Source organism: Diceros bicornis, chromosome X (assembly GCF_020826845.1).
Source record: "Diceros bicornis minor isolate mBicDic1 chromosome X, mDicBic1.mat.cur, whole genome shotgun sequence".
NCBI lineage: Eukaryota > Metazoa > Chordata > Mammalia > Perissodactyla > Rhinocerotidae > Diceros > Diceros bicornis.
Genome location: NC_080781.1, coordinates 49965109 through 49973853, shown reverse-complemented (window position 1 = coordinate 49973853; position 8745 = coordinate 49965109).

The window sequence follows — 8745 nt, the reverse complement described above, 5'->3', positions numbered from 1 at the left end:
GCCTAGACAAAAGGTGGGCTGAGAGAAAATGTACTTTGTCTACCAGTGCATCAGTACTTTTAGTACCAATTTTCAGTTATTGAGATTTCTAAGTTCTATTACTAACATCTTGCATGCTTAAAGCAATATAATTGGGGAGGTCAAGATGGCAGCATAGGCGGACTTTGAACTCACCTCCTCCCCCAGACACAACAAATTTACAACTACTCTTGGAACAATTTCCCTGAGAGAGAACTGAAAATTGGGTAAAATGAACTCCCACAACAAGGGACAGTCCTGACTGAGGTGGAAGATGCAGAAATTCCTTCTGGAGAGAAAAAAGCTACAGTGCTTCATGGCTGGCCAGGAGCAATACTAAGGTATGCAGCCTTCCCTGGAGGAGTAGGGGATATGAGTGGGAGAGCGTTACCACTATAAGCATCTTTTGGACCCAGCACAAGTGACATGAATTTCATAATGTCTGGCTTTGCTGGCTACTAAATACAATAGGGAATACACCCAGAAAACCTATTAGACATGAGGGAAAAAAGCTGGCTCTTAAAGGGCCCATGAACAAATTCACCCATTTTGGAAAGCAACTTAAAATGACCAGAAAAAAATGTACACAGTCCTTTGGTGAAAAGAGACTCGCGTGATAGGCTCTGGGTGCATGTTGGTGAGAACGGAGGCCTCTCCAGGGAATGAGACATTGGTGGTAGTCATTATTGTGACCTAGTAAAGGTGTTCTAACAAAGGTGTTGGCAGATGCCATTGGACTTCTTCCCCTGGCCTGTTAGCCCAGTGTCAATCACTCCCACTAGAGCACTGATTTAATACAGCTCAGCCACGGCAGGCAACCACAAGCCCTTGGGCAACTTGTGGGCCTGCACAGGCTGGGTGCTTGGATCCTCTGCAGCCAGAGAAGTGGGTCTGCCTCAGTGGGGAAGGGTGTGTGCAAGGAGTGGGTGGAGTGTGTGGGGTATTGGTGGAGTGTGTGGGGCCTCTGCAGTGGGGTGACTGGGTCCGACTCAGGGGTTAGGGGCAAGGAAATGGTGCAGTACTATGTTGTGTGTGGCTCTGTGGGTGGTGGGGCTTTTCAGCTGCAGAAGACTTGTGCTTCACAAACAGCCACATAGTGGATTGGCCCCACTTTACAAAGCCTGAAAAAATTGGGTTCTCCAATGCCTATGGCCAGCCTCATTCATTTGCAATCCTGAGAGAGCTGACAAGAGCCCTGCAGACCAGAGGGCTAGAGCAACTCTAAGCCCCTGAGCCTAGCAACCAGCCATGCTTGGGGCTACTCACTTAACAGAAAAACTGCAACAGAAATGTGGTATTAGACTTTGCAGCCAACTGTGCTAGGGATCCTCATGCCTGATAAAGTGACTGCAGGGTCCATAGCAGCCACATGAAGCCGAACATTGCAACCAGCTGGCTGGGAGACAGCATAGCCTCATTGGGCACCTGCAGCAAGAGCAACCCTGCTACAACAGAAGGACACATGTAGCCAACACATGGGTCACTCCTCAAATATTTGGAACGGGTGATGATACAGAAGCACACTGCTGGGCCTCATAAAGCATCTCTTACATAAGGCCACCTCTCCAAGATCAGAAGACATAGCTGACCCACGTAATGCATAAATATAAACACAGAGAAAGAGTAAAAACGAGGAGGCAAAGGAATACATTCCAAGTAAGGGAGCAGGACAAAACCCCAGAAAAAGAATTAAATGAAATGGAAATAAACAATCTACCTGACAAAGAGTTCAAACAAAAAGTCATAAGGATGCTCACTGTTCTTGGGAGAAGAATGGATGAACTCAGTGAGAATGTCAACAATGAATTGAAAAATATAAAAAAGAACCAAACATAAATGAAGAATACAATACTGTGAATGAAAAATTCACTACAGGGACTCAATAACAGAGTAGACAATACAGAAGAACGGATCAGTGAGCTGGCTGAAAGACTAGAGGAAATTACCCAAGTTGAAGAGCTAAAAGAATTAAAAAGAATGAGAATAGTCTAAGGGACCTCTGGGACAATATCAAGAACACTAACATTTGTATTATAAGTGTCCCTGGAGGAGAAGAGAGAGACAAAGGGGCAGATAATCTATTTGAAGAAATAATAGCTGAAAACCTTCCTAATCTAAGGAAATAAACAGACACCCAGGTACAGAAAGCACAGAGAGCACCAAACGAGGTAAACCCACATAGGACCACACCAAGACACACTATAATTAAAATGTCAAGTATTAAAGATAAAGAGAGAATCCTAAACACTGCAAGAGAAAGACAACAAGTTATATACAAAGAAAACCCCACATGGCTGTCACCTGACTTCTCAGCAGAAACTTTACAGGCTAGAATGGAGTGCCATGATATAGTTAAACTGCTGAAAGGAAAAAAAAAAAACTACAGTCAAGAATACTCTACTTGACAAGGCTAACATTCAGAAAGGAAGGAGAGAGAGAGTTTCCCAAACAAGCAAAAATTAAAGGAGTTTATGCCCAAGAAATCAGTTGTACAAGAAATGCTAAAGGGATTTATTTAAGTGGCAAAGAGAAGACCACAAATAGGGATAAGAAAATTATTTTTAAAAAGCAACAAAATCACTGGTAAAGTCAAAAATACATTAAACGTGAGTGACGTCAGCATTATGGCGGAGTGAGCTTTCCCGTGAACTCTTCCCCCGACAAGATACAACAAAAGCAACAGTCACAGACCAACAACGGAATCCCAGACAGTGAAAAGCTAGAGCGGAGGGATCCACACTGCCGCACATCTGAGAGTGGAACGTGCTGGGTCCCCGGAGGAAGTGGGGAGAGGTAAGGAGAACTCCTCTCCCTCCCCATCAGATCAGCGATCCCGGTCCACGCGGCTCCCAGAGAGGGGTGAGGGGCAGCCCTCGGCAGGGAAACCTTGGCTCTTCGGACTCTCTCAGCCAGTGGGAAACTCCGGCACAGAGGACTCAGAGGAACCACAGGGCTACCATCAACATCTGAGCACCCCAGAGAGCAGATAAAGAGGGGCAAACGAGAAGCCTCCCACGTCAGGGACCCAGAGGGCAAAAGAGAGAGCTCCCTCCTACCCGCAAACCAGACTCTGCAGCTCAACCGACCAGACCAGACCTAGCGATCCGCGGCAGACCAGACAAAGTGATCCACGGCAGACCTGATCAAACGACTGGACCTGTGGATCACAGCGGGAAAAAAAAAAAAAAAACTGCGGATCGCAGCAGAAAAACCGAGGCAGAGTGCAGGGGGCTTAGACTACAAAGCCCCTTACCACCAGACAGTGGCAGCAGGTGGAAATTGCAATGAGAGATTTCCAGGATGAGGAAAAACAAAACCAACACAGGAACCACAATGCAAAAATATATGAAATCACCAGACCAGAAATAAAAGAACAAGCACCCAGAAATCAACCCCGAAGACACAGAAATCCATGAACTAAATGACAGAGATTTCAAAAGAGCTATCATAAAAACACTCAACGAAATACGAGACAACACAGACAAACAATTCAATGAGATTAGGAGTTTCTTCACAAAAGAGATTGAAATCATAAAGAAAAACCAATCAGTGCTGATGGAGATGAAGAACACAATGGAGGAGATAAAGGAGAATCTAGAATCTCTAAAGAACAGAGCTGACAACATGAAGGAAAGAATTAGCACCTTAGAGGATAGGAATACAGATATACTCCAGATGGAAGAGAAGAGAGAACTAAGACTAAAAAGAAATGAAGAAAGACTCCGAGAAATATCTGACTCTATTAGAAAATGTAACATAAGAATTATAGGTATTCCTGAGGGAGAGGAGAGGGAAAGAGGAACAGAGAGCCTATTCAAGGAAATAATAGCTGAGAATTTCCCAAATCTGGGGAAGGGGCAGGAAATACCAGTAAACAAAGCCAACAGGAAACCTATATATATTAACAGACAAAGACCTTCACCATGACACCTAGTGGTAAGGCTAGCCAGGGTCAACGACAAAGAAACCATATTAAGGGCAGTTAGACAAAAACAAAAAATAACGTACAAAGGAACTCCCATCAGGCTCTCAGCGGATTTCTCAACAGAAACTTTTCAGGCTAGAAGAGACTGGAATGATATATTCAAAATACTAAAAGACAAAAACTTTCAGCCAAGAATACTCTATCCAGCAAAAATATCCTTCAAATATGATGGAGAAATAGTAACTCTCCCAGATAAAAAAAAAGCTAAGGGAGTTCATGGCCATGAGACCCCCACTACAAGAAATACTCAAGAAGGCCCTCAGGCCTGAAAAAAAGAAGAGAAAGGGAACACAAAGCTTGGAGCAAGGAGAAAAGTAGGTAGACAAAATCAGAAAAATAGTAGATCTTTACCGGAATAGGTTAGCAACCACTTAAATACTAAATTCAAAGATCAAAGGAAGAAATTCACCAAAAATAAATTTAACCTCATCACTGTAAACACACAGCCACAACACAAGATAGAATAAGGTGTAACAAGAAAAACTTAGAAGGGGAAGAGGAAAGTAACTGAATTGACTTAGTATAAGGAAATAGGAGGCCATCAGATAATGGACTATCTCATACACAAGATTTTTTGCCCAAACCTCAAGGTAACCACTAAACAAATAATCAAAACCAAACCACATATGATAAACAAAGAGAAAACTAGAAGAGTCATAAGATAGAACAACCAAACTGAATTGGCAGTCCAAAACAAATGGGACAAGAAACAAAGGAAATGCAAAAGAACCAGAAAATAAGTGACAAAACAGCAACATTAAGCCCTCATATATCAATAATTACCTTAAATGTAAATGGATTGAACTCTCCAATCAAAAGATACAGAGTGGCAGGATGGATTAAAAAGCAAGACCCAACAATATGCTGCCTTCCAGAAACACATCTTAGCACTAAAGACAAGCACAGGCTGAGAGTGAAAGGATGGAAGACAATACTCCAAGCTAATGGCAAACAAAAGAAAGCAGGTGTTGCCATACTCATATCAGACAAAGTAGACTTCAAGATAAATAAGTTAAGAAAGGCAAAGAGGGGAACTATATAATGATAAAAGGGACACTCCATCAAGAAGACATATCACTTATAAATATATATGCACCCAACATAGGAGCACCAATGTACATAAAGCAACTATTAACAAACCTAAAAAGAGAAATCAACAACAACACAATAATAGTAGGGGATCTTAACACCCCACTTACAACAATGGAGAGATCATCCAGACAAAAAGTCAATAAAGAAATAGTAGACTTAAATGAAAAACTGGACGAGATGGACCTAGTAGACATATACAGAGCACTCCATCCAAAAACAGCTGACTACACATTCTTCTCAAGCGTGCATGGAACATTCTCTAGGATAGACCATATGCTGGGAAACAAAGCAAGCCTCAATAAATTTAAGAAGATTGAAATCATAACAAGCATCTTTTCAGACAATAAGGCTAAGAAACTGGAAATGAACAATGAAAAAAAACTGGGAAAGTGACAAAAATGTGGAGATTAAGCATGCTACTGAACAACCAATGGAACATTGATGAAATTAAAGGAGAAATCAAAAACTATCTGGAAACAAACGAAAATGATAATATGCCATATCAAACCATATGGGATGTAGCAAAAGCTGTCCTGAGAGGGAAAATCATAGCGATACAAGCCTAACTTAACAAACAAGAAAAAGCCCAAATAGGCAACCTTAAATTACACCTAACAGAACTAGAAAAAGAAGAACAAAGCCCAAAGCCAGCAGAAGGAGAGAAATAATAAAAATCAGAGCAGAAATAAATGAAATTGAGACCAAAAAAACAGTAGAAAGGATTAATGAAGCAAAGAGTTGGTTCTTCGAGAAGATAAACAAATCAAGAAACCCTTAGCCAGGCTTACTAAGAAAAAAAGAGAAGAGGCTCAAGTAAATAAAATTAGAAATGAAAGAGGAGAAATTACAACGGATACCATGGAAATACAGAGGATTATAAGAGAATACTATGAGAAATTATATGCCAACAAAGTGGACAATCTAGAAGAAATGGATAAATTCTTAGACTTATACAACCTCCCAAAATTGAACCAAGAAGAAATGGAGAATCTGAATAGACCAATAACAAGTAAAGAGATTGAAATAGTAATCAAAAACCTCCCAAAAAATAAAAGTCCAGGACCAGATGGCTTCTCCAGTGAATTTTACCAAACATTCAAAGAAGATTTAATACACATCCTTCTCAAACTATTCCAAAAATAGAGGAAGATGGAACACTTCCTAAATCATTCTATGAGGCCAACATCACCCTGATACCAAAACCAGACAAAGACAATACAAAGAAAGAAAATTACAGGCCAATATCGCTGATGAACATTGATGCAAAAATCCTCAACAAAATATCGGCAAACTGAATACAACAATACATTAAAAAGATCATACACCATGATCAAGTGGGATTTATACCAGGGACGCAGGGATGGTTCAACATCTGCAAATCAATCAACGTGATACATCACATCAACAAAACAAAGAATAAAAACCACATGATCATCTCAATAGTCGCAGAGAAGGCATTTGACAAGATACAACATCCGTTTATGATAAAAACTCTCAATAAAATGGGAATAGAAGGAAAGTACCTCAACATAATAAAGGCCATATATGACAAACCCACAGCCAACATCATACTCAACGGGGAAAGACTGAAAGCCATTCCTCTGAGAACAGCAACGAGGCAGGGCTGCCCACTCTCACCACTCCTGTTCAACATAGTCCTGGAGGTTTTGGCCAGAGCAATTAGGCAAGAAAAAGGAATAAAAGGAATCCAAATAGGTAACAAAGAAGTGAAACTCTCACTATTTGCAGATGACATGATTGTATATATAGAAAACCCTAAAGAATCTGTTGGAAAACTGTTAGAAACAATCAACAACTACAGCAAAGTTGCAGGGTACAAAATCAATCTACAAAAATCAGTTGCATTTCTGTATGCTAATAATGAACTAACTGAAAGAGAGCTGAAAAAGATAATACCATTTACAATTGCATCAAAAAGAATAAAATACCTAGGAATAAATCTTACCAAGGAGGTGAATGACCCATACAATGAGAACTACAAGACATTATTGAAAGAAATCCATGATGACATAAAGAAATGGAAAGATATCCCATGCACGTGGATTGGAAGAATAAACACAGTTAAAATGTCTATATTACCTAAAGCAATCTACAGATTCAATGCAATCCCAATCAGAATCCCAATGACATTCTTCACAGAAATAGAAAAAAGAATACTAAAATTTATATGGGGCAACAAAAGACCCTGAATAGCTAAAGAAATACTAAAAAAAAGAACAAAGCAGGAGGCATCACAATCCCTGACTTCAAAACATACTACAAAACAATAGTAATCAAAACAGCATGGTACTGGTACAAAAACAGACACACAGATCAATGGAACAGAATTGAAAGCCCAGAAATAAAACCACACATATACAGACAGCTAATTTTCAACAAAGGTGCTAAGAACATGCAATGGAGAAAGGAAAGTCTCTTCAATAAATGGTGTTGGGAAAACTGGACAGTCACATGCAAAAGAATGAAAGTGGACCATGTGCTATCGCCATTCACAAAAATTAACTCAAAATGGATCAAAGACCTGAAGGTGAGACCTGAAACTATAAAACTCATAGAAGAAAATATAGGCAACACACTATTAGACATTGGTTTTAAAGGAATCTTTTCGGATGACATGCCTACCCAGACTAGGGAACCTAAAGAAAAAATAAACAAGTGGGTCTTTATCAGAAAAAAGAGCTTTTATAAGACAAATGAAACCAGAATCAAGATGAACAGAAAACCAACCAGCTGGGAGAGAATATTTGCAAAACATACATCTGACAAGGGGTTGATCTCCATAATATATAATGAACTCACACAACTGAACAACAGAAAAACAAACAACCCGATCAAAAAATAGGCAGAGGAAATGAACAGACACTTCTCCAAGGAAGATATACAGATGGCCAATAGGCACATGAAAAGATGCTCAACATCACTAATCCTCAGGGAAATACAAATCAAAACAACACTAAGATACCACCTCACGCCTGTTAGAATGGCTATAATCACCAAGACAAAAAACAACAAATGTTGGAGAGGATGTGGAGAAACAGGAACCCTCATACACAGCTGGTGGGAATGCAAATTGGTGCAGCCTCTATGGAAAACGGTATGGAGATTCCTCAAAGAATTAAAAATAGAGATGCCCTGTGATCCAGCCATCCCACTACTGGGAATCTATCCAACACACATGAAATCAACAATCCAAAGAGGCTTATGCACCCCTATGTGCATTGCAGCATTATTCACCATAGCCAAGAAGTGGAAGCAACCTAAGTGTCCCTCGACTGACGATTGGATTAAGAAAATGTGGTATATATATACAATGGAATACTAATCAGCCATAAAAAAAGACAAAATCGTCCGATTTGCAACAACATGGATGAGCCTGGAGCGTATTATGTTAAGTGAAATAAGCCAGAAAGAGAAAGACAAACACTGTATGATCTCACTCATATGTGGAATATAAACCAACACATGGACAGAGAAAATTGGACTGTGGTTACCAGGGGCAGTGGGGGTGGGTGGAGGGGGGTGGGGGGTGGGCACAAGGGGTGAAGGGAGTCATATATATGGTGATGGACAAACAACAATGTACAACCCAAAATTTCACAATGTTAGAAACCATTAAATCATCAATAAAT